Below are 26,863 nucleotides of genomic sequence, written 5' to 3'. Positions count from 1 at the left end.
TAGAGCTGATGAGCACTGAGAAGAAGGAAGGGGACCAAAAAGCACCTGTCAGAGATTTGAGGCATTTTGTGTTATCTAACATTCTGAATTGAGGAGACAGGTGTAATTGCCTTGGAAGCAGATTGTGGTTTGGTCTCTGCAGGGATGAAAACAAGAGAAAAGAAAGGGTATGTTGTGGTTCAGGTGTATCTGCCTTGAAGCTCTGGCTGGTTAAAATGATATGGGAATACACACACACACAATTCAGCTTAGAAAGAATTGCCCTGTTCCTGTAAATGCAGCAGAAATTGTCCATTAAAAGAAATGAAATGTAATGATAAGCTCTGCCTTCTATTATGACAAAACTGACTTCCTTAATCTACACTGCAATTGATGTTCTTACAAGGCTTCAGTCAAGCCATTTATCTCCCATTTTGCTGTTTCAATAAAGAGCCAGGAACCTCAGCAGCAATCTTTTCTCATTTTAGACAAATGCAATTCTGATGGCCATGGTCTGAAGGGCAGAGCTGCTCTCACTCGGGTGAACAAGGAGGATGATGTGGACTTCTGGTGGGAGGACAGGAACAAAAGGTGGACTCCAAGCTGCACAGCTTGTTCCAGTGGTACAAGTATAATATTTCTGTGTGTAGTAAGCAGATATATCTGCTTGCCAAGGCAAGTGGTGGGATCAGAGCAGCACAGAGCCCATTGGGACCTGCAGAGCTCCAGGAACAGGCCTTTCTCCCCAGCAGCATGGGCAGCATGTTCCCCCAACAGCCATAATATGATAGAGGTGTTACTGTAAGATGACAAAAACAGCACAACATAGGAAACACAAGAGAGGAAATTTAAATAATTACTTGCTGTTCTGTGATGGAGTGGTTACTCACTGTATACTATCTTATTTCCTTGTTTCTGATTCTTCTTCCCCTTCCATGAAATATTGTTTTAATACTTAAGCTAATCTGTCACCTACAAGAGGGAATAATTAGCTCATTTTGGCTTATATTTTCAAGGTTCAGGTATATATTTAAGCTGCCCTTTATTTGAAATTCCTGAAGTATCAAGCCAGCCCTTTTTGCTGTCAGGATAAGCCTGACAGAGGACTGTATTCCCTAATCTTCTTAAATGTAGTACTTCCTGAAGTGTTTTCCAGTTCAGATTTTGATATTAAGCCCTAGTTATATATTCCTATATGAGAACATAACTTGTTCTTTCTCACAAAAGCAAAGTTTCTCCTATCCACAGCCTCTGCTTGTTTTACACATGGACCTTGAAAGCAGAACTGCATGTCTTGCATTGTAGTGTTCATCAAGATATCCTATTGCAAAGTCATATTTCTGTAATGGCCTCTTCCATGTCCTAATTTCACAGCCAAGTATGCTTACATGTTATTTAGATCACCATACTTTTCTAGCCCATTTTCCAATGTCGAAGTTTCTAGGTAATCATCTTTTACTTCAAATAATATAAAAATAGCATGTCATTACCATTAAGCACCGACTGCAGGATTTAATTTAAAACTGTTTCTCCTTTCCCTGACTGAAGAAATGGCTCTGCGATCATTTTTAACCTTTCATCAGCGTAATTGCCGAATAATTAACAATGGTTAAATGATGAGAACCTGGGAGATTTGAAAATTATTACTGAAGTATATACTTCACTGGAGTAATGACCTACATGAATATTTCAAAATAAAAGCATTGTATATTTGGCAGCAGGAGCACCACTTAGTCTTGTCATATGCTTGTGCCTTATGCTTATGTCACCTATAGCCATGAAGGGATAAAGACCCATCTCAATGAAAAATTATAGCTCTCCAAGGTTACTTTTTAGTACTTTGCAATGTCTTCATTTTCTTTAATACAAATTACTTATTCTACAGAAGAAGTAGTGGAAAGCAACATAAAGACTCTATAATCCCTTTCTATTTTTGTAGCAGATCCTGCTTCCTTCCTTCTGCTAGCAGAGCAGATTAGTCTGCTGAGTTGCTTCTGCAGTTTTTCAATTTTTCTCAATGAGATCCATATGTTGATTTTGGATATGCTTGTTATGCACCCTTTAGTAGCTGACAGTCATCAGCCTATCCATCCTGTCCCATCCCTGTGAGTCATCAGGATTTACTCACTCCCCTTCCCCTGCTAACCTGGGTATACCCAGAAGCTGCACACAGCCAGGCTGGGATCCTGGAGACCTGCTAATCCAGGTGTCATCAGCACGTCCTTTCCTGCCCTTCATTCCAGGCACTCCACTCACAGCCCTCTTAACATTTCTACTTCAACTCTTTGCATAATAAAGGTAAGAATGGGGGAAGGTGCTGGAGATATTTATTGGTGTCCAGAGATCACGAGCAGGGGAAAGCATGGGAGCATGAAATGTGCAGCATAAATCTATCAGCAACATTGCTGCTCCCAAAAGGAATACTTTATTTTAAAGTTCAGGTACTCAATCGGTGCAAACAGTGTTATGATGACACTATCAGGAATCCCAAGTAAAGCTGCTCTTCATTTTTTTATTTTTTGTAAGATCATAGAAAGTTCTGTGTGACTTAAGCTCCCCTTTTAAAGGGTGTGGATATATCTCACATCTAATCACATCCCCGCATCTCTACTTTCTGTAATATTCTTCTCTCCCATTGCATCATGTACTTTCAGATGGATGTGATCCTGCAGCCAGCAGCTGATGCAACTGCCCTATGAGTTGCAGTACCCTCTGGTTTCCCTCTCAATAGCCACTTCTTCCTCTCTGCATTCTTTCATCTACTGCTGTGCCATTCAAAGTAGTGGCTGAAAGTGTATTTTATCTTGTTTTTCTGCTAATGGTTCCAAGGTACGTTGCTCAAGTACCAGTAATGCCTATGCAGCCCCAGTGATCCTTCACTCCTGCCCCTTATTTATGCCCTTGAGCTGTTTAAATCAGGAGCACCTGGCTGGAAACAAAGGCGAAAGGCTGTGGGAGGGTTTTCACAAACAGGTGTGATGTCTATTGCTTCAGCTCTATCCCCACCACTTCCTTGTGGAGTGTTTATCACGAGAGTGTTCAGCAGCCTTTGCCTTTGTTTGACACCTGCTCAAAAAAGCTGCTGAATGCCAGGGTCCATCAGTGCCTGCTTTTGAAAATGCTGGTTGAACACTAACACAGCAGTTGTGATCCTCTGTGGGAAAATGCTCTAAATGCAAATTTTAATCAATGTTATTTCCTCATAAATCAGTCCCTCCAGCTCCCTAATTATCAGCACCAGGCTCTGAATTGCTATCCTACTTCTCACGTTGAGGTCCAGATTGAAAGTGATATCATCCTATGCCACACAGGAGGATTATCGTACTGACTGCTGCTCTACTGGGGATGGAAGCTGCCAACATGAAGGCGATTGTCACACTTTCCTCTCTCCAGCAAACAAGGTTTCACCACTAAAACTACTCTTTTTGTTGTTGTTGTTCTTATAAAAAATAATATAGCAAGAACCTCTACACAATGCTTCTGTAGTATTGACTTTCATAGCTGTTTTTCAGAAGAGCCAAAATGAAAATTGAGTCAGGCTAATTTTGTTATGCAGTTCATAACTAATGTGACCACACCTGCTCTTTCCCTTCCCTCCAGTGCTACCGTTTTTGCTGCCTCCAGCTTTCACTGAACAACTGAAAGCTTTTAAATCAATAAAAAGTGAGTTTTCACCAGAACAGCTTACAAATATCTGAGCTTTCAGAACCACTGCAACATCGTCCCTCCCCAGCAAAACAGATGTGAAAATCTTTGGCAAGCAAGTGCCAGTTCTGCTTTGTTATATGTAAACAGAATGAAAAAGGAAGTGTGATTCCTGTATTTGAACTGCATGCAACCTGTTTCCTTTACCAATCAGTAGAGTTTAAACATACTTTTAATAATATAGAAGCTGCTTTTATTAGGCTGCTTGGTTTTTGTGTGGTTGGGTGTAACTTTATTACACTTTACTATATATATAGAATTCATTATTGATGATATTTATTTCCAGTAAAATAGTAAGTGAAAATGAGAACAGCATATCATTAAAAAAAATCTTTGTAATGCAACAACTGTTTTGCACATTTTAGAGAAAAGAAAAAAAAGGTTCTTTAAATGGAAAGTCTTTGATTTTTGCAAGGCCTTGAGAAAAAAACCTTTCCTTTTGCATTTAAACCTGAAATTAGAAATGCAGATTACATACTTACGGGATTGTGCAGCAGCTCAGCACTTGAGATACCGCACTTTATCAGTGACTTTTAGAGGCATGCTCTGCCAAGGAAGCCTGAAAATGTAATTGAAAAAATGCATAGCAGACACAGACAAAAATAAGTATATTGATGAATATGCAGAATATAAAAACTTGAAACTTACTAAAGGCTGAAAAATTTGAGGTATAATCTGGGTTAACCTCAAAATAAAATGCTGTCCTTTACCAACTACAGTAGCAACGGAAAGACTCTGGACTTTCATTTGCTTTGCTTTTTGTTTTCTTCTGTGCTGCAGATTAGCTGCTGCAAATGTTTGAAGCTGTGGGTCTGTGTTGTGCTCTGTGAGAGAAGCAGAAATGCTGTGCATTTGTGGCTGTGACCTGGGAAGCATCCAGCACACTGGCTCTGGGAATGGAGCTGTGTCTGTGAGGGGTAATTTGGGGCTGGTCTCTGATGTCTGCTTTACACATAATGGGAATATGAAGGTTTGTTGGTTTGACTCCTATTTCCTGCAGCTGAAAGCTCTTTTTGTGCTACTCCAAAGGACTTCTGGTAATTAGAAATCTGATTTTTACTCTTTCCTATTGCTGATGTATTTACATGGTTTATAGGTGATCTAAAGTCTAAACCATGGCTCTGCTAATGGAGTCATGGAAATGTTTGAAATGAGCAGGGCTTCTTGTTGGCAGATCCAAGAAGTGCAATCCAGTGCAACAATTCTAATTCTGTAGATATTCTGCTCAAAAAGCAACTTCACATGCGTGAGTAGTCACCTTGGATTGTCAATAGAAGTAATTATATTTGTGGGTCTTAGCAGGACTGGAACAAGAATTATGAAAAGGTTTTTCTTTCTTATTCTATCAAAAATAGTTTAATTTCTTCAATGAATTGAAAATTAGAAAGAATGAAGAAAGAAGTCATATGTGGCAGTCTGGGGATTTGTCATGCAGTCTACAAATTCTGACTGATTTTAGCAAGCCAAGAAAGGATTTGGTGTGAGCTGATGAGGATGATGAAGGCTGAGGGGAAGAGCTAGCACTGATGCTGGTGGCAGCCAGCAGCAGGCATAAGGAGGTGGTAAGGATTGATGGATGGCCTGTGTGGCACAGAGGCCAGTGAAACAGGTGTGCCCTGCTTTGCCTAATGAAGGTTTTAAAGCACACTACCTCTGACTGCACAAACTCTGTACTCTCAAGAATTTTAAGTGGGAAGGTGTATTAGGACAGTTTGCTGTAATGTCAAGATATTGAATACCCCGAATCATTCTTGTCAGTCCTGAAAAATCTGAATTTTTATAGTTTTTTTTCAACTGACTGTAATAGTTTTTTATAGTTCTTTGCTGTTGCTTGTTTTTTTTTGCCATCGAAAGGGACCCTGACAAACTTGAAAGTTGGACTCTTGTAAACCTAACGAGATTCCACAGTGCCAAGTGCAAGATGTTGCACTTGGGCCAGGGCAATCCCAGATATGTGTACAGAAGAACTTATTAAGAGTAGATCTGCTCCAAAGGATTTAGGAGTCCTGGTAAATGAAACACTTATCAGGAGCCAGTAGTGTGTGCTTGCAGCTTAAAAGGCCAACTGTATCCTGGGATCCATCAAAAGACAGGTGGCCAGTAAGTTAAAGAGGGTGACTGCTTCCTTCTACTCTGCCTTCATGAGGCTCTATTTGGAGTACCGTGTCTGGGTCTGGGGCCCCCAACACAGGAAAGATGTGGAGCTTTTGGAGAGGGTAGAGGAGGGCTACAAGGATGATCAGTGAGCTGGAGCATCTCTCCTATGAAGACAATTTGAGAGAGATCTACTAGTTCAGTCTGGAAAAGAAAGGCTCTGGGGAGACCTCAGTGCAGCCTTACAATATTTAAAGGGAGATTACAAACAGGAAGAAAAACAACTTTTAAAAGATGTAGATAGTGATAGGACAGATTCTATGATTCTATTTAAGACAAGGGGGAATGGTTTTCAACTTAAGGAGAGAAGATTTAGATTAGATGTCAGGGGGAATTTTTTCACAAAGAGGGTAATGGAATGCTGGCACAGGCTGTCCAGAAAGGTTTTGGATCCCCATCCCTGCAGGGAGGCATTCAAGGGCAATCTGAATGGGGTCCTGAGCAATTCAATCTGGTGCTTGGTCCAGTGGTTGGCAACACTGCCTGTGGCAGGAGGTTGAAACTAGATGATCTTTGAGGTTCCTTCCAACACAAACCATTCTATGGCTGTATGAATAGGGCAGGAAACTGGAAACAAAATATTTGTTTTTAGGATAAAAGGCCAAAAGGAGTCTGCTAATTTACTAATTATAGCCAGAGGACAGACAAGTTTTCTTGTGGGTAAAATGTAGAAGATGGTCACAATAAATTATGAAAAAAAATTTATAAGATGAACGAAAAACAATTATTTCATAGAATAATGTGAATCAACCAGAATCATTGCAAAATGGGTAAGGAAAACAGTCCCGCAGCCCTGCCTTTATTGAGTTGTCTCAAATACATCTGTATTTGGAATATACTTCTGATTCATTTAAACCAAATGTTTCAAAAATCCTGAAGTGTAAGGCAAAGTAGAAATAAGTAATAAAAGTCAGAAATAATTTGAATTTCTTAGACAATAATGCATCTGCTGAAGTAGCACAGAGCTGGAGGAGTCTTCAGTCCAGGTGACCATTTCATTCAGGATAAATGTCTTTCTTCATCTCAAAACACAAATTTGCAAAACCTGAAAAGGAACGATAGCCATAGTTTTGCTGAAAGGCCTTAGTGTGATGTTGCAAATAGATGTTCCTTTTCCGTGCAGCCTGAAGACAAACCCAGCAGCCTGAACAGCTTACCATAAAAGGATGCAGGAGTCAAACAGATCAGCCAGCCAGGTGTGTATGGTGGGCACGGGCTGGAGGGAGCTCTGATGCAGGGGCACAGCTGTGTGCTCAGCTCTGGGCAGAAGGAGGATAATGCCCAAACAGCTCCCTTTGGCAAAAAAACATAATCTTTCCTTAAAATATGAAGTACTTACTGAAGCAATAAAGTACATCAATACTTATCGTCACAGTATGTGTACACTCCTAAAGATCAATTTTAAATTTCATACGTAATGTAAGTGTAGAAATGTTTTCGTGCACTACCCTGCCCTAGGAATGGAGTTGCATACCTGTCTGTGAGCTGCCTCTGGCTGTGCTCCCTGAGATTTCTTTTGTCTGTGTGCATTGATAAGCTTCCTCACAGTTTGTGGTACTGAAAGTTATCAGGAGGAATTAATTAATTGGCTTTTCAACCTGCAAGCTGGCTCATGGGGAGGATATGGAAGGTTGTAATGGCCTTTTCTTTAGGAACAATTATCTGATAAAGTAATACATGCTATGACCCTGTAAGGAATTTTTTAATCTTCTTCTTTCTTTACATACAGAAATGCATGTTACATGCTTCGTAAAATTTTGTTACATGCAGTAATTCAGTGCAGGACAACATTCTGTGATAATCTTTCTTTTTATGGAAGTTTTTAAGTGTTACCTTATTAAGTAAAGATTGCTGTGTGACTTCGTTCTTCTCTGCCCTATTTTTCCCATCTCTCAGTATGAGCTGTTCTGAAATTATGTTCATGTACTAGAAGACAAAGTGCCAAGTACCTAATTTAGCACTCAACAGTTCCATCCAAATTTCAGCTGTTGTATAACACCAAAAACTGTAAAGATGAAAAACTTGAGAAATCCTTGCCTCAGACTAGAAAATGATCAGCACTTTGGATCAGACAGTATTATTGATATTCCACTGAAATAGTACCTTATCCTCAAAGTGGCCTGAATGACTTTAACAGCCTACTTGTAAAGTGCGTGACCAGTGAGTGAGATCAGTATTGCCATCTGATTCCTGGTGACCTCTGATGTGTGTGTGCAGAGAATTGATACAGAAAGCCCGAGGGTGACAAGCTGCTTGTGAGCTGGGCAAAGCGAGAACAAAACAAGTACCGATCAGTGGGATTTTAAAACATTGCTGTGGATTAGAAACAAGTCCCACAGTTAGCCTAGGAGGTGTTCTGGATGTGTTTGAAAATCCTGACCATTCTGACTAAAGTTTCAGAAATATTTTAAGGTTATGAATCAACACTATTAATTACATTTGAGACCATTCTTTCAAAACACATTAGTTCACGTACAGCCATTTTGATGAAGCAATGAAAAATAATTTCCACACTTTCCAAAATATGTTACTTCTCAATTACAGATGTAATTTTTTCCATTTGTAAAATCATTATTTCTTCAGCCACTGAATCCTATCCTTGAGGAGCATTTCTAAGGCACAGGGTGAACACCAAATGCTGAGGAACAGAACCCAGTAACAACACTCAATCTTGGTAAAATAACCACTCTTTGGTAGCAAAGGTCATATCTAAGGCTCCTTAAATGCTTAATAAACATAATAAACTATAAAGTCAAGAATCTGTAAGAACATCCATAGACTAGCAAACACATGATGATTGCAACCGGCTCCAGCACCTACTCCTAGAAATGAGTTTTCTCAGTGTGAGGAGCTCCAGCTTATTGCTTCCAAAAATAGCTCATATTTCTTATCCTCGATTGTGATTAGTGTCAGTATATGCCCTGGAAACCAGCTGCTGTTTGTAGAGTCAGAAATACAAGAAGGAAGAGGGATCTATACAGGGAACGTATTTTGAATCCATAAATGTCCAGTTAACATAGGCAAATTTGTTACTTAGGCACTACAGAAAAACATATTATGCAGACTCTCCTTTTAGTTTGTTCCCTTTCCAAATGATCCTCATTCAGACTCCCAGGACAAAACCACAGATTTTTCTTCTTGGGATCACAGCAGTTAACTCCTCCTGGTCAGTACTGTGCCAGAATCCAGAATCGTCCAATATTGGGAATGAACACAAGTACAAAGCCCTCATTGTCCTCCCTTCCCTAGGTCTGCACGAAATACGAGCTGCAGTATAGGATACCTCTTCCTTGATTTCTGACTTTAACCCCCATCTAACCTCCTTTACCTTAGAGACATGTTGCTATGTACTGCTAATAATTCACTTTGAAACTGAAAGAAAACGAGGTGGTGGTACTGCATGAAGTCTTTTTGACAGGCTAATGCTAACAAATGCCATGGCTAGGGTAAACAAGCTGCAGGGAGTCACGATGTAATCAAACCTCATGAGAAAAATCTCTGTTTGTTCTGTTTTCTTGTGCAGGCAGGACACATGAGGTCCAAACAGAACATTAGGTGTTCTGTATTGGAGTCATTGAAAAGCACTGCTGACAATCACACTCTGTTATTTCTAGAGTTAGCACTTCAGTCATGTTTTTCAGAGTAGTTATGCCTCATATGATATCTTGTATGGTGAGTACAGTAATTCCTTTTATTCAGCAAGCAGCACAGCACTAACCCCTGATCAGACTGAGCCAACCATCACCTGAGCATGGTGCAGACATCTCACCAAGCCTGCTCAGTGGGATGGCACAACCTGACAGGTGAGTTAGTCCTCATCTCCTTCCCAGCAGCCACAAAGGTGACCTGAGGCATGCTGGTCTCCTGCTTTTGGTACCTTCTGTCTGAACAGACCAGATCAAGATCCATATCCTTGTTACTGCACAAAAAGACTCCAGCTGGAGCTATGGACATATTTCCTGTGTGGAGAAGAAGACATTCCCCTTATGGTATGCAGTCTCAGGTGAGACTTCTGCTGACAACCAGCAACTATTTCTCCTTCCCAAAATGAAATAAATCCTTGAGGAAACTGTGTTCAAGAAATGTGTACAGCAAGACACTGACCAGAGATAGCTTCATTTCCCATGAAACACTTCTGACATTTCTCTGGTACCTACCCAGGCCATATAGGTTTAACACTTTTATTTTTTACAAGAATGCCCTTATTTCCTCAGCAGAAAGAAATGGACAAGTTATGAAGCATTTTATAGGGAGTAAAAAGTAATTAGACAAAGTAATAAGTCACTGCAGAGCTTGCTGCAGGACATATAATCCAACAGCCTATAATGGTACTTGGAAGGATACAATAAGATCAGGGTATGCTTTATTGTTTCCCCCAGCACAAAAATGCATATGGAAAAAGACACAAAACCAGTTTATTCAGAGTCTTGCAAAGATTCATAGTGCTGTCTCATTAGAGACATGTCACTCATGCAAAGACCTTTGTAAAACGAAGGTTTTCACTTTTTAAAAAAAAATTATTTCAGCAAGGAACTTCAAAATTATCACCAACTTGAGACAGCTATTTACAAGATGGTTTGATACACTGCTTGGTAAGCATGAGCATAACGAAACACAGGTCCTTCAAAGCCTGCTTCCTCTGCAGAGTGCCAGCCATGCTGAGCACTGAATGGAACCTCACTTGTTGGGTTACCAGGACTTGAATTTGGGATTCTACTAAGGGCACAACTTAAGGCTTTGTTGCAGTTGCTTCAGAAAAAAAACAAAACAAAACAAAACAAAACAAAACAAAAAAAAAACAAAAAAAAACCCCTCCTCAGTTCAGGATTAAGAACTATTCATTGTGTTTTAAGTGGCATTAAAATTTTTTGTCCTAATTAGCAGGTGAATGTGGCTACCTTTGGAATTCAGTGAGCAGTAACATACTCAACCCGGTACTAGATCTTTTGTTTGTTTCTGTGATGTTCTGAATGTGCACCGAATGCTCGTATGTTTCTGTCAGTTCCACTTCTCAAGCCTTCCAATACTGATTATCAAAATAGGAGGGATTTTTCCCACTGTTTTGCCAACAAGACTCTGCCTGCATGACAAACACACAGGGCTTTAAAGTAGATGTCTGCTGCTCACTACTGAATACAGCGATACCATCTTGTTGTGATCACAAAACTCCATAACAGGATCTCTCTAGTTTTTATTTTCAGTTCATCAGAGCCAGCCTGTACAAATCCCAGTGCATAAAATTATTTTCTGATTTACAATATACACAATTTATGAACTGCCATAGCCTGCGATCTGTATCTCTAGCCACTTTAGCTAGTTTACACTAACTTAACCTTCACAACCATTTTCGAGCTACAGGTGAAAACAAGCATCTATCTGCTGCATGGAGATATGGAAGCAAACAACAAGCAAAGCAGCTAGCTTGTAAATCCTTGCAGCTGGAGGGTTTCCAGCCTGCCTGGTGCAAGGCTGTGTCCAGCAGTGCTACATGGAGCTAGAACAAAGCTGTGAAAGCTGCTCTGGGGTGCTGCAAAGGATGGTCCTGTCACACCTGGTGGTATCCAGGGCCATTGTCACAGTGAGGAGCTGCTGCCCACTGGAAGCCTGTGGGGGTTGGTTTGGTTTTCCTTGGCGGCTGTTTTTTCGGGAAGCATAGCAGCTGAAGCTGGAGGCAGTGACTGCATTGTGAGAGCACAGCTCTGCCTGTAACAAAGGCTCTGTTGTGCTGGTACACAGCAAAGCTCCCAAGGCTCAGGATGTTTTCAGCCTATTTACTTCTATTCATGGTTGGTTAAATCTGGCATGCTTGCTGGAAAATAATAACATATACGAAGGCTCGTTTTAGTCAAATTGATCCTTGGTACAAAAATACACCGTGATTTCCTTTTACTGGTAGTTCACATAGCAAAAGCCATTAACTATGCCTCTGGGTTTCCAGAAGGACCTTAAACAAAATTGTTAATCTCAGATTCTATCCTGCCAAATTACTCAGCAGAGGACACCTGGAAAAAGAGAGTCAGAAAACCTGTTACAACATGTTGTGTTCAAACTAGCACAGCTGTAGCCATGGCATAGATTAGAGCAACTATTGGGTCTGTTTTAAGCATTAAAGTTACTGCAGGCTGCTCCCCAGACTCTTGTCCCTCACTCAGTTTGTATAGTCAGGGTCGCCCAACCCATATGCAGAATCTGAGACTTAAATTTCAAACACGTAATGATTGCCCAGCCTGTGTCAAGATCTGCCTGCTAAAAGCTCTTGTCAGTTCAGTGTCATCCACAAATTTACTCAGTATATGTTTGAGTGCAGCAACCACATCATTTAAGAGGACCAGCCCCAGAAAAGGAGCCCTGGGAAATCCCACTAGTGGCTGTTTGCCAGCCTAGTTTAACCCCATTTTGCAATCATGCTTTGAGTCTGATCTGTAACCCACAACACACGATCCTGTACCATATCACACCATGTTGTACCACATTGTACTACGTCATGCCATATCATACTGTACTGTACCACACGGTGCTATTGTAGTGGAAATGCTAAGTCATGGCCTGAACCAATGATTGATCACCTGGTGGGAAGGCGGGTCCAATGCAGGGGAGCTCAGGTGTATGCAATCCACTTGAGTAACTGAAAGGGGGTGCAGCTGGGATCCAGCCCTCCCCAGACCTCATTTAAGTGGTGGCAGTGGTAGTGAGGGGACCTGACTGGAGGTTTTTGTGTACCTGTAGCCTTCTGAAGGTAAGGTAGCTTCTTTATTTTTATGTCTATGGCTGTTGCTTTTGAGCAAACTCCCTTGTTGTAGCCTGGGACCTTGCAGCTCTGCTGTCATTGCTGTGCTTTCCATTGTGTTACAGTTGTATTGTGTCATATCATACTGTATTCTATTCTAACTCATTAAGTTGTGCTGTGCTGCATTATAATATTTCATATATTCTTCTATACAGAAGAGGTCTTTCCTCTTCTAAAACTATTTGGTTGGGCTCTCTTCTCAAAATAGTGTGTGTGTACCACCATGATTGATGTACCATGATTCTCTGTGGCTCCTGAAACAAAGAAGTGGAGCTCTAATCAAAGATCTCTCAAATGCGTTTTTTGCACACAGAATTCAGCTGGGCGAATGGGTGTGCAGCCTCAGGTTCTGCCTCTGTGAAAATATGGCAATGTATTTACACCTATCTAACTTGTTTTTCAATAATAGTGGAAACTACTCCTTTATTTCAAGCCAATTAGTATAAGATTCCTTATATCTGGAATCTTATTTTGCTGAGACCACACTCAGATCTTGGCTGCTGCTGCAGAAACTTGGAAATGAGGCTGAGGGTTCAATGTGCTGACACTGTGGGCAAGATCCTCGCTCCTTGCTGCCAACAAGGAAACCCATCTGCTCTCTATGCTCATTATTATCCATGAAAGGTTTACCTGTTGTGATCCACAGCTCAAAGTACATTCATCTGGGCTCTGATGTTTGTTTGTTGTTCTTCCTTTTGTTTTGTTGTTGCAAACATTCTTTCAGAAAAGCAGGCTGATGAGTCCTGTCTCTTTGATCACCTCTGAATATACTACTGATAACTCTCTGTTTTTAGCTCTTGGGCATCAGAGGGGCTGTGCTGCTGAGAGGAGGGATGTGTGATAGCCATGCTCTGCCCATGAGTCCTACCACAGGCAGCTGTGGGCTGGTAGGAAAGTTGGGCTTCCACAAAGCTGTTTAGAGGAGAGAAACCAAGCAGCTGTAGCCTCTGAGACAGTTCTTGCGTTTGGAGTGGGATACAGTAAGTTATATTCAGTCATTCTGCAAATAGTGAAAGTAAAATGTCTGTTACAATAGTTTGCCACTTTCTTTTTGCTATTAAGTGCCGTTATATAGTCCAGAAACAATGGGTTCAGCTGTAGCGTTAAGACTGATAGCAACCTGACCTTGGGCAGTTAGGTGGAAAGTGAGAGCAGAGCGTGGGCTGGTTTTCTTTGCAGTGTTTCTTTCCAGACTTCACATTTTCACTAGTATTGTTTTAGCCTTGCTTAACAGTGTCAGGATGTTTGTCCAAAGCTGGATAAGGATGGGAAGTTATCAGCTATGATCTAGGGCAAAGAAGTTATTAGTTGTGTGGTTATTGAGATCAGCGTCAAAGGGCCACAGGTGGAAGTAGTCGATAACACATCTGTTCAGGACGTTACTACTGATCAGTTCCACCTGCGGTCAGTTTGCCTTGAATTAAACACGTGCTCAGCACTCTGTCTGCAGACCGGATAGTTACAAAGTCACTGGCAAGCAAGGCCTGCGCGCCTTACAGCCACTCGTTTATGCAGTGGACGCGTTTTTCAGAGAAGCGCTGCTGCTGGAGCTCGAGCAGCCCCATCGCGGCGGCGCCGAGCGCGGCACGAGCCCGGACCCCAGCTGGGAGGGGCGGGCTGCAGGCCGGCGGCGCGGCACCCCCTAGCGGGGCGGCGGCCGCGCATTGTCTCCCGGCGGGGTGGGGCTTCACGTTGCCGTCTCCCGGCCGGGCCGGATCCCGCGCAGCTGCCGCGGGGGCTCCGACGGAGGGAGAGAGGCGGGCGTTTGCGTGTCCCGCAGGCGGGAGCCCAGGCGCGGGCGGAGGCGGGTCGGCGGCCCGTGGCCGCCGTCTCCTTGCCGACGGGGGAGGGGTCGGAGCCCTCGCCGGGGCGGCCGCCGCAGCCCGGCCGGAGCGGGCGGGACCCGACTCCGCCCCGCGTCCGCCCTGCACGCCCGGGCACCCGGAGCGCCGCAGCCCGGTGAGTACGCGCCCGCAGGGGCTCTTCCCGTGCCGCGGCCCCGGCCCCGAGCACCGCGCAGGCTCGGCGGCCTGGCCGCGCTTTGTTCCCTGGCGGCCGCGGGTGCTCTGCTCCGTCGGGTGTCGGCCGGCCGGCCGGGGCGCGGAGTGGCGCGGTGTCCCGGCCTCGCGGGGCAGCCCCGGCGGGGCAGAGCTCCGTCGCCCGGGGGAGCTGGCGCAACAGGTCCGGGCTTTGTCCGTGCCGCCGCTACGGACGTGGCCGCTGCGGGGGGGCGGCTGGGGCCTGCCTTTGTGCGGGAGCGCCCGGCCTCTCGGGGCTGCCCGGAGCAGGTCAGCGGGAGCAGCCCTGGTACCAGCACTGTCTCGTGCCGGGCGCCGCGCGTGGAAGCGCTGCTGGTTCGGGAGAGCTGATTCACGGCTGCGGCACGGGCTGCTCGCGGCCCCGGTTGCCATTTCTTTGATTTTTGACAGGTCCATTGTCTGATGGTGTCTGGCTTTGCTCTCCCCGTGATTGTAGCGTCTCGTGCTGCCCGTTCGTAGAGCCTTTCAGGCAGACAGTTGTTGGTAGGAGATATTCTCTGAAGTGCTTTAACATGTCGCGTATCCCTGTGCAGAAGCAACTATTTAAGAGTGAAGCAGATTGTTGCTGTGGTATGCTTTTTTTTTTTTTTTTTTTTTTTTTTTTAATTTGGTGCGTTTCTTACAGTGAGCGCAATTGGCGATGCTTATGTGGATTGGTATCAGCGGCTGCTCTTGTAAGTGGCTCTTTCATCTCTGTCCCAAAGGAAATAGTGGCGCTTTGCGTTTCTGGTATTGCAGTGTCTGCATTATCCAAATGATTGGATGCTGACTTTGTTCACTCATTTAAATTCCTTGTGATGAAGAAGCACTGTTTATTGTTTTGTTATTTTTTTTTTCCTCCTTTCCCCATTTGGTGATACTGTCTGTTAAGGTGTAGTGCACAGTAAATCACAAGTACAATGATTATATTCCAAGGAACAGTTGGTGTCTCATGTAAGGGCTCTCATATTTTGAGTTTATGCATTTTTACAATCTTGATCTTGTGGTCCCTGTCAACCATTTTGTTGTCAACTTAATGAAGGTAATGGGGTGGTGGACTTAAGAACAGAAGCATGGTCAGAGAGGCCTGTGCTTTCCTGGAGGGTGCTGATCCTTCTTTGTTTTGTGGTCAAAAGCAAACAAACTTAGAGATAATTCCAGTGTTCTCAGTGATGGGTTTGGGAGTTTTGCACTGTTTGTTCCATCATAAGTTGTTGCTTCTTGGAGAATTGTGTAAAATCATCTCAGCCAACAGTTTTTTCCTGAAGTAACAATAGTTGATGTCTTATTTGCAGTTTAGATATCTGAATCATCACTTTTTCTGAGGGAGGGAAAAACAAGCTGAGAAAATTGTTGCTGTCTGATAAGAAACAGTGCCCTGATGTCTCCTGGAGTTATTAGTTGTAGTTATGCGATTCCATACCTAATTTATTTCTCAGTGTAGCTTATGCTAACAGGGAAAACATATACAGTTTTGGTGTTGATTGCTGTTTTCTAACAGCGTGCAAGAAAATGTATCAGATCAGTTTCAGGTCAGCATCAGCTTGCTGCTGTTTGGGAGGGACAAGAGGGAGGGAACGGGACATACATGTGGAATAGACAAAATGCGTCAGTGGTGAGCTTAATTGTGATGCTACGCAACTGGCCAAGTCTGTAGGACAGAGGAGGAGGAGGGATGATGAGTAGTCAGGAAATATGCACTATTTTCAGTGGGTAGCTCCAAATCGAATGGGTGAAGCCTCCCCTGGCTGATGGTAGTGTTAGGGAATGATGTCTCTGAACTCTCACAGCACATCTTCCCAGGTCTCTTCAGCATTTGCTGTTGATACCTTCATACCTGATCTGAAGGTATGTACTCTTGCCTTCTCTCCATCTTTTTGGTTTATTTGTCTCTCTGGCAAACTTCTGGTAATACCACTCTTGATGAATTTAGAACATCTTTTTGTGGGAGAGTGTTGTAATGACTGCTGCAGCTTAGTTAGCTGTATAACCTGTGAAAGGTATTTAGTAATACTGTAAACACAGGTGTGAGTTGTTGGGTGGTATTTAATCACCACTGCAAGGTCTCCTGCAAGTCTTAAAGAATTTGCTGAGGCTTTTCATTTGATGCTTATCTTTTAATCCTGCATTTTCCTAATACGGATGGGGACTTTTTCCATCTTGAGTTCAAATTCTAATTCACTTTTTTTTTTTTTTTTTTTAAAAAAAAGCAGTGTTTGGCTTAGTTCATAGGAGTACCTTCATCTTTTCACAAAAGCTTTTTTCCTTTTGCCAAAAGCTCAGTGTAGATTACCTCTGCCTGAAAGTGTACTGTGAGGATTCTGGATCTTGTTACTTTCCCACTGCTTCCGGTGCTGCCTCAGGAGCATTGCCTGCTAATTATAAACAATGTTGATGTCTACCATATGTTTTGGTAGAAAATGCAGGATTCCTGCTGTCCCAGGCAACTTGAATACTTAGTTTTGCAAGTATTTGTGAATGTATACTGGAAAAGTAGTTCCCTTATCATGTAGCTTTATATTAAAGCCCTGCTGTCAGTTTCCAAGCAATAAAGTTATAGGATGAGTATTAATTTCTTAAAAAAAAATAAAAAAAAAATACAGACTGTTCTTAATCTAGATTTGCAGAGTCTGGACTTTAGAGCTGCACCTCTAACCCTGAACAGAAAGTGTTGTGTTCCAGTACGAATAGTAAGACTGATCTGTTCCAAAACTAAGATTGCACAAATCTTTCTGTGATTTATTTGGGTGTCATGAAGCTGGTGAATACACTGCCTTCAGAAGTATCCTTGAAGCTCGTGTTGTACAGGCGTACTTAAATTGTTGCTGGTGTCCTCTTGAACTCGCCTACTTTTCTTGTCCATCTTGTCACATTGTAAAACCTTCAAAACCTAGTATGACAAAAGGGAAGCTTCTGATACTGAAACTGTGTTCTGCAGTTTGGTTTGTGTTACAGTGTTTCACATAGTATCTCCTGCAGCAGTGTTCTCAATTGCGTGGATGATGCTTTCCATGTAAGACTGGGGTTGAGCAAGGTCTGAAGAGTGCCGTGATTGTAGGTGATAGTAAGGAAGAAGTTCTAAAAGCAGCGAAAGAAATTGTTGCTGTTCTGGTCTTGATAAGCTTATGTACACAAGAGAAATAAGACTTGAACACCTTGAGTGAACAGGCAGAAAAATCCACTGGCAAGGATTTGTATATTTTTAGACTGGGAATGAGAGATTTTCAAATGAAAATCTCCTTACAGGAGGCTCTAAATTCAACAGGGAGGCAAGCGAAAATGAATATGGAGTGTTGCCTTCCTGTTTCTAAGTTTGCAGCCTTTTTTAGGACCAAGTAAAATTTGGAACACTGGGACAGAACACCTAAAGGAAATTAGTTAAGAGATGATGGTGTGACTTAGGGCTTCATGGAAGCAGTAATTCAGGGGAGGTAAATGTAGACACATGCCGAGCTAAATTCCAGCACCACAGAGATGTGTTCTTAGAAAGATATCATGAGATGATGAATGTAGGCCAGACAAAAAAAAAAAAAAAAGTGTTGCCTGAATAAAATAGATTGATTTGATGTTAATGTATTATGTATGTGTTTGAACTTGAGAAAATAAATGACCATTCTTAAGAGAGAGTTTTGAGACTGACATAATACATAAATGAAAGGTGCCATGGCTTATCTGCTTTTAGGTGTTGAACACTCTGGTTTCTAGTCTGTATGCTCCAAATCATATTGTGGAATCATAGAATGGCTTAGGTTGGAAGGGACCTCAAAGATCATCAAGCTCCAACCCCATTGCCGCAGGCAGTGCTGCCAGCCTCCAGATCTGTCATAGTGTTTGCTGATTCTTTCATGTAATGTTCTAATTGAGCCCTAGAAAATAGCATCAGTGTGAAATGCAAAGGCATAGCACATTCATACAAGATACTCCAGATAGCGGTTTAAAGCTTTATTATTTTTTTTCTCTAAAGCCTATGACCACCTATTTCTACTGCCATATATAATGTTGTATCTTTTACTGTGAGGATGAGCAGTGCTGTGGTTACTGCAGGTGGTTGCTCTGGCTGATTTGATTGTGGTTTGGAGCTGAAATGTTCAGGATTTTTCACATGAGCACAAAAACCGAAGACAGCTCTACAAGTTGAGAGATTTATTTCTTTCATGCACAGTATTTAAAGGGCAGCATGGTTATTTTGTGTTGCAATGCATCTCTGTTGTTCTGAACACTGTGAACTTGAAAATGTGCTCTTTATGGCCCAGATCTGGAACATCTCAGTTTTCTACTTTCCTGTTTGGTTAAGATTAGCAAAGTTCTCAAATTGCATATTTCTTATGCAGGGATTTAAATTATTGTCCTCTTTGTGTCTAATCTGTGTGCTCTGCAGTGAGTTGAGGTATGTGATACTACCTTATATATTACTTTTAAATACAGAGGCAACTGTTCAAGATGGTTCAAAGCCCACACGCAGTCTTTTTCCTTAACTGGGAATTTAATTTGTCAGATATTAAACTCAGTTTAAGAGATTTGTAAATAGTCTCACTGTTAGTGATTTGTTTTGGGTCAGTTTTCTCCACCTTAAAAGAATAACTTTTTTTCTGCAGTACTTCTGTGTTCTCCACTCGACTTTCTTCTCAAACAACTTATTGGCCTCTGCCCCAGACTCTTTCTGGCTTTTAGTTGAGAAGAGTGTTTCTTTTTGTTTCTGTGCAATTATAGTGTCATACTGTCCTGAGAAATGATTCTGAGGGACTGAGCCACATGAACTCATAATCAATGCCAAGTATGTGTATTGTTCTGAGGTTGTAGAACTAGATTGTTTTCTTATATAAATGTTATAAAAGGAACAAGAAGTTCTAATCTGGCACCCCAGAGGAAAGTTATTTTCCACTTACTCTGAACTGCCAACAGTTGCACTCATCAGTGCAGCTGTTTGTCCCTTGACTTCATCTTTTGATTTGGCTGCTTATGGAATTGTCCAGTCCCTTTTCTCCTACTGTCTACTTAGTTTTATAAACTACCAAAGGCGTAAGAGGTCTCTGCAATCTTTCATCATGAACTGGTTTTGGCCAATTCTTTAAAGTATTGGTGATAAGGGACTTATTTTGCCCAATTCTTTTGTGCAAGCTTCTGACTGCTGTGGTGTGGCTTATTTTTTTTTTCCTTCAGTAGAGGAAGTAAGGAGGGAGGTGTATCTCACTTTATTCTATTATTCAGTATTTTTTTGTTAAGTTAAACTGAGATTGTTTCAGTTACAAGTGTTTGCAGTCTGATTTGTCTTGCTTCTGCATGATTTGCAACTAAGTACATTTTAAGAGCTGAACCTGTTTTTTTTTTTTTTTTTTAATGGGTGTTAGGGAAGCATCATGAGGAAGAAAATGTTTGTGCTGTGCTTTAAACATAGCGTTTCAGTTGACTTATTGACTTATTATTACGTTCAAATAGCAAAGGGGTGTAAGAAGCCACCTCCCATATTGCATCATTTTGCTTATGCTGTGGTCACTCAGTGCTCTGAAGTGAGCTGGGATTCTTCCAGATGACTGCAGCTCCTTGTAAATGCTTTGGCTGCCTGTTGCGAGAAAGGCAGTAAGGTCAATTGGATTCTGCTGCTGTCTGTGCTAGCATCCTGAAAGGGAGGTTATGAAGTTCTATGGAAAGCCCTGTTGTTTACTGCTCTCTGTAGATGGGCAGGAGAGGAAATAAGGGATCCATACAAAACCTGACAAGCACTTTCTCTCCTTTGTTAGCTTAAAGCTGCTTGGATACTGCTGTAACTTAGCATATACAGTATGTTTGGCTAGGCCTGGGGCTGGAAAGGTTAGGAAACTGAAGCAAGCAATAATTTCATATATCACATGTTGCGACATCATTACAAACTTCTGCTTTTCTGTGGGTTGGAGTTTGACTGCTGGCTGTGGACTTGACCTTTTGAATCCAGAGTAGTGCTGTTCCTCTGGAGTGTGCTAATTGCTGCAGCCCTGTGCCTGCCCTTGTGTGAGAAGCCTGGGGTGCAGGTATCCTGTGTTGCAAGTGTGGGTTATTAGCTAGCTGTACTGTTTCTATGCTCTTCCTTCTCTTTTGCTCTGACATTTGCTGCAAGTCTGAAGAAAAGCACTTGTTCTGTGAAATGAATGGTTGACTGAGATTGAAGTTAAAACTTAAGAGTACAATGCCTTTTTCTTTTTGGGTAGCATAGCTGCTCTTATTCTCTTGATTTCCATTTGCTTGCTCCCTTTTCATTAAGTTGCTCATCATTTCTTTTTGCCACTCATTTATTTCGCTGCTTTCAGTATATGGGGGGGGGGGGGGCATGGGAATTGAATACCGAAGATGGATTAAACAGAGGAGGTAGTTATCCAAGACAACACTTTCAAATTTGATTGTTAGATGAATGACCATGTGTACAAGTTAGGACTTGATTATCCAGATGGGAAAAAAAAGGACAGGAGAAATTGAGTACACTTTCCAGGCTGAAATTTGATAAGGCTGTGCTGATATGCCTTTGGATGGTAGCTTTGCACACTGTTGACAGAATGTTTATCCAGAAGTTGGATGTGTTTTTCAAGCTACACTGACCTGCTGTTGCAATTAACAAGTTGCTGAGTTAAGAGTACTAATCACACATGTTTAATAGAACTGACATTGTATAGTTGCATTTTACAAATGAACTTGTATACTGATGAACTCTCATCAGTCCATAGTTTTTATTTTCTTAATCCTTTGGTATGAATTATAATTTTTAAGGAAGATTAGGAGTATTTTCTTCATGTACAATTTGAAAATAGGTGCAACATAAAGTTTGTGTTTTTTTTTTTTAAACTATTTTGTTCAAGGACTTCTAACACTAAAAAAAATGATGCTCCTAATGTGTTGGTTATCTGCTTTTGAGTACCTAAGCTGATGTTCATCTGTCAGCTTTATTGTTACTTTGAATCTGTCCAGCTGAGCAACCCAGTTCAATTTGCTCTTTGATTAGAAACAAAGGTAATGATTGAATGTTTACAGCTTTTTTTCCCCCCTTTCTGGTTGGTTTTAGTGTGCTTCTCAAATTCCCCTGGGGTGTAGTGGGGGAAATCCTCTTGTGTTCTCTCTGCCACTATCCCATAACTTTAATGTAGCTTTAGTGGAAGATAAAATAATGATCTACGGTAAGTCTGATATTTAGCTTTTTCTGTCTTGCATATGGATTTTATTTTGTGTATGGATGAAGTTGTTTTAAGCTGATCCAGATTGTCTGGGCTAATGCTTCTTTTGGGTTGGAGTTAGCATCTGTGTGCTGGCTTCAGAGAATGAAGCTGTTAATTTTGAAGGCTTGCAATTCAGAAGTTGATTTTTAAAAGCTCAAAACTTCAGCCTATATGATCAAGGTTTATTTTCTTTTTGTTTTTCCAGTATTTCAGAATGTCTATTGTCATTTGTGCTATTGTTTGTGTCTGGACTTGCAAGCTGCTACAGTTTTGAATGTAGCTGCCCATCTGCTCCTTGGCTATTTATAGGCAAATCTATGGAGCTCCTTATATTCTCTCAAGTCTTCAAAACATTAATGAATTAAACATCACAATGCTCTTGCGAAAAGGGAACTAATGCATAACATCTCCGTTTTACAGATGGAGAGATTGAATGAAGACTAAACGGGATAAATGACTTGCTGAAAGCCATATGTATATTTCATAGCAGGACAAGGAATGGAAACCAGATTTTTTTTTTTTCCTGAGCTTTCATCTTGTGTTTAGCAGATCAGCTACTCTGTATTGCTGGATACGTGACAAAAATAATGCAATACTAGTTTTCTGAAACTTGCAATAGGTACTCCTAAACAGACAGACTCATTTAAGGATCGACTTTGAGCTTCAAATCTAATGAATTTGAGCAATTAGACCCCTCAAAAAGAAGACATTGAGGCCCTGGAGTATGTTGAGATAAGGGCGATGAAGTTAGTGAAGGATTGGGAGCATGAGTCTTAGGAGGAGTGGGCTGAGGAGAATGGAAAGTTCAGAGGAAACTATTGCCCTTCACAGCAACTTAAAAGGAGGTTGTGGTGAGGCAACGGTCAGCCTTTTTTTCCCCAGGTGACAGTGATAGGATGAGAGGGATTGCCCTCAAGTTGCACCATGCAAAATTCAGGTTGGATATTAGGAAAAACTTCTCTGAAAGAGTGGTGAGGTATTGGAGCAGGCTGCCTGGGAAAGTTGTTGAGTCACCCTCTTTGGAGAGGTTTAAGGAAAGGGTAGGTTTAGTATTTACGGATGTCGTGTAGTGGGCAGTATTTGATGTGGGTGGGCCACTTCACTTCTTAAAGGCCTCTACCAGCTTTAATGATTCTTTGATTCTATAACTGTGTATGTAATAATTCTTCCTGATCCTGAATTCATTTTGATTGTGGCTCCCACTGGATTGCTTAGAGAGAAAGCACGTTAATTGCAGTCAGGTTCTCTAGCGTGTTCAGGGCATCGTACTTCCAATCACCTAGTCAGTGCAAGCTCATGGACTTCGTCTGCCTTCTTAATAGACTTTTCAAATGATTTTTAACAGCATCTGGTTATTTCTTATTTAATTAATTTTATTGTATGAAACTGAAGACATACAGTAGAAAATGCAGATGATATCTTCATCAGGAATTATGCATTTTGACTTTGCACTTCACGCAGCTTTTATTTTTGAGTGCTTTCTGTAGTTCTATTCTACTTTTTTTTTTTTTTTTTTAGAAAGTATTTTTAGAATTTCAAATTGTCCTGGATCAAACAGCATGACTTTTGCTAGAGCTCAGAAGTGATAGGGGATGCAGCCTGCCTAGTCATGATTTGATTTTGCATGGGAGTACAGACTGAAATATTTAATCTTCCAGTATTTCTGTGCAAATATTCTGAAAAAGCAAATACATAGCTGAAGATGAACACAGGTATATTGCTTTAAAAACCTGAAAGCCACGGTAATTCGAAACAAGATCAGTGAGTTCTTTGCTGTAGTTATTTCATTTCTAGCATGTTTTCTATATACAGAAATTTTATAATAGAGCCAATAAAAATACTACATCTCAAGCAGATTGGAGGTGGGCATGGAGCACTCTGAATTGTTTCTGACCTACAGCAAATGTATTTAATCTTTTTAACTTGTTTTGCTATCTGTAACACTTGAGGTTATAAAATTAGTGTGATGAAATTCAGAAGTGATGAAATTCAACCTGTTGTAGAAGTTCACTTTCTATAAGTGAAATCTCTTCTTTTCAGTTTTCTTGTTATTATTTTTCCTCTCTCTTGCTTTTTTTTTTCTTTAGGGTCAAATGCTTTTTTTTTTTTTTTTAAATTGAATTGATGATAGACTTGTTTCTTCCAGCTAGACACCATTATAGTGTTGAAATCGCATCATTCTTTCCTGACCTTCCTTATTCTAAATTGAGAGCCTGATGGTCAGTTTAGGACCGTCATCATGTTGTCTTCCAAACAAGTTAGTTATTTACAGGACTAAGTATACTTGCATGTGATTTTGCTTATTAGTGTACCTTTGAATGCTGTCAGTGCAAAGTAAACACAGGATCTCTTAAAATTGTTTCTTTCCAGTAGAGAAATAGCGTTTAGTTTCATTCACCCTGAGATTCTCTGGAGTGTTAAAGATAGTGAGAGGCAGTAAACCTTTCTTTAATCCTAAAGACTTTTTTTTTCTGGTGTGTTCAAACAGCCTGCTGTAGAGTTTTCTTCTGGATAGAGCATGTCAGAACTCTCATAGAAGAGGGGTAACTGCAAACTTCAGGAGTTTCTGGAACAAAGGGCAGGTGTTTAAATTACAGTTCTGACTCACCTCCCTTCACTCTCAATGAACAGAATATTTCCTTTGGTTACAGGAAATATGGAACAAAAGAACTATTTTGATCCATGAACACTGCCAATATTGTGAGAAATGAAAACCATGTAGTGAAATTTGTGTTTTACTAACAGCAAAAAAAGTTGCTCACTGGAGTCAGTAAGTTAACACTTTTATATGTGAAGGTACTATGATTATGAAGTGAGTGTGGAAGTTTGCTTTCATTCCTGATTATAATAAAATCAATTTGTAGTAACTTTGAAGTATAACTTAAGGTGAAAAAGGAAAAATCCTTACGAGCTGCATGTTCCACATCTGAAAGAAAAAAGAATACTATTAAAGCTATTTAGCTACGTGCATGGTTTAGCTTCTAATGGAAAGGCAGAAATGATTTCTGGAGTCATTCTTGAGTTTAGTGTTTAGTGTAACGGCCCACAGATTTTTGTCTGCAGCATACAGGAGGATTTAATAGGGTTCTTATCTGAGTAATTGTTTAAAGTGCAAGCTGCACTGAGATGCAGTTTCCTGAAAGACAGAATTTCTGTTTGCTTCCTTCTCTAGTGTGGGAAGTGCTTTATACACATAAATAACAAAGTCACTTAAGTAGGGAAATTGGCGCTAAGGGGTGGTAATGAACACTAGAGCAGGGAGGGAGGGCAAAAAAGTGTTATTTCTGTTTCTTAGTTTAAAAAAAAAAAAGTCAGTGGGTTTTTTGTTGGCAGTGAAGCTCATTGTTTCATCAAGAAAAGGAAAACTTACTGTATTTTACCTCGGGTGCCCTGATTGAAGTTTTGTTCGTTCTTTTTTCTTTCCCCACTTCCTCTAGATCACTTACAATCTGGATTCTGTTAACTTTTTTTTTTTTCCCAAGGAAAAAAGTTCTATTTGTGCACATGAATGTAGAAGTACTCAGACAGAGCTCCAGATCTCAATCTAAAGCCTTGTGCTTTGAATTAAAGAAAATAAAAAATAATTTTGGGCTCTTTTTTTCTGGGACCTATCTTGAATTTGGTATTTTTTTTGTGCAGAATTAGGTTTACCTTTTTCTTCATAGGAGTTGATTCTTTTTGTAAATATGGGAGATCACTTTTAAGGGGTTGAGGAGTGGGGCAAGGTAGGTTCAGGCATTTATTAACTGCAATTTATGGAGACCTCAGATTCCTCTCAGCTTTGCTGGTATCTTCTGTGTCTGGTGTTTACTTCTCAGAAGTGGTCTGTAGGTTGTATTTACACCAGCTGTAGGGCAATAGTAGCAGTCTGAGCAGAAATTGATGCCTACTGTCTCCCTTTGGTTTTAGACTAAGAGGAGTTAAAGGGCTGCACCTAAATACAAAATATTGCTTTCCTGATGAGCCTCTCTCATGCTGAAGTTTTCTAAAGACTTAGTCATAAATAAGGTGTGATGGAATGTCTTGAAGGGTGAATCCACTAATATTCACAAAATGTTGTTCCTTGTAGGTTGGTACTGCAAAGCTTTCTCCAGGAGCTGTTCTCACTTTGGTCGCAAAGGAACCAAGCAAGATGCTGAAGGCTGCTCTGGGCTTTCCTTTCTTTCACGCTGTGGCTTTGCCAACACTGTGGGAACAGCTCAGCTCCCTCTCCTAGAACGGGTAGCCTGCTGGTCTGCCTGCTGTGGTAGGGACCTGGGTTACTTGCCAGAAACTGATGCCAATAACACACCAGTGTTATACGTATTGTACCATATGTAAGGTTAAATTGTGTAAATGTAATGCTTACGTAAGTGTTTATTTGAGGAAGGTGGGAGGGCAGAAGTACACTTAGAATTTCTTTGATTTGTTCAGTTTATTTTCCGGGAACTAATTCCCTTTAGGGAGATGTTTCTTTCAAGACAAAGTGGAATCTTGAAAACAAAAACAAACAAACAAAAAAACAATACCTACAACACTCAAACAGCCATGAAATAACCTTCCAGCAGCCTTCTCCAAAAGCCCAACCCCATAAGAATCCTGAATCACAATTTAGCTCACTTCTGAGTTTTACAGGAGTGGGGATATGTTTCTTCATAAACTTCAGAGATTTTTCACGTGGGGATGTAAAAATAACCAATACTAACCTCAGTTTGTTTTTTTTTCCATCCTTCTTAAGGTGTACGAGAAGGAAATGAACTAAATCATGTAAGGATTATGAGCTAATTTCATATGTTCCTTAAAATAAGAAATGCTTAGGAGCTCTGGGTCTTAGTTTATTCTTTTAGCTACTGCAAATAAGAACTTTCCCACTCAGTTGATGATCATGAGTTACACTGTAGAAGTTAATATAAAATAACAATTGCACTTTCAGTGCTGCCTGAGGGGGAGCACCTCGATAAAATGAAGGATTCATTAAGCTTCCTCCTTGACTGGCATTCTACTTCTTTTCCTGGATCTCTCTTCTTTGTTTTTCACATGTGCTTAAAAGCTAGGGCAGTAGG

General features: G+C 41.0%; 1 protein-coding gene across 5 annotated transcripts in view; it reads left to right on the top strand.

The window, feature by feature from the left end:
- Positions 1-12,540: 12,540 nt before the first annotated feature.
- Positions 12,541-26,863, top strand: part of SESTD1 (SEC14 and spectrin domain containing 1) — a 53,861-nt gene continuing 39,538 nt past the window's right edge. For 2 of the 5 annotated variants that reach the window (XM_042874889.1, XM_042874884.1), the window contains exon 1: positions 14,518-14,584. The gene's annotated coding sequence lies outside the window, so the exon portion shown is untranslated. Of the gene's footprint in view, positions 12,575-14,517; positions 14,585-15,317; positions 15,339-26,548; positions 26,568-26,863 lie in introns of those variants that run through there. The other 3 variants (XM_042874886.1, XM_042874887.1, XM_042874888.1) reach the window with 3 other exon arrangements.

The sequence above is a fragment of the Lagopus leucura genome, unplaced genomic scaffold (genome assembly GCF_019238085.1).
Source record: "Lagopus leucura isolate 7727_CA_CO unplaced genomic scaffold, USGS_WTPT01 Super-Scaffold_100012, whole genome shotgun sequence".
NCBI lineage: Eukaryota > Metazoa > Chordata > Aves > Galliformes > Phasianidae > Lagopus > Lagopus leucura.
This window is presented reverse-complemented; position numbering and strand designations above follow the sequence as displayed.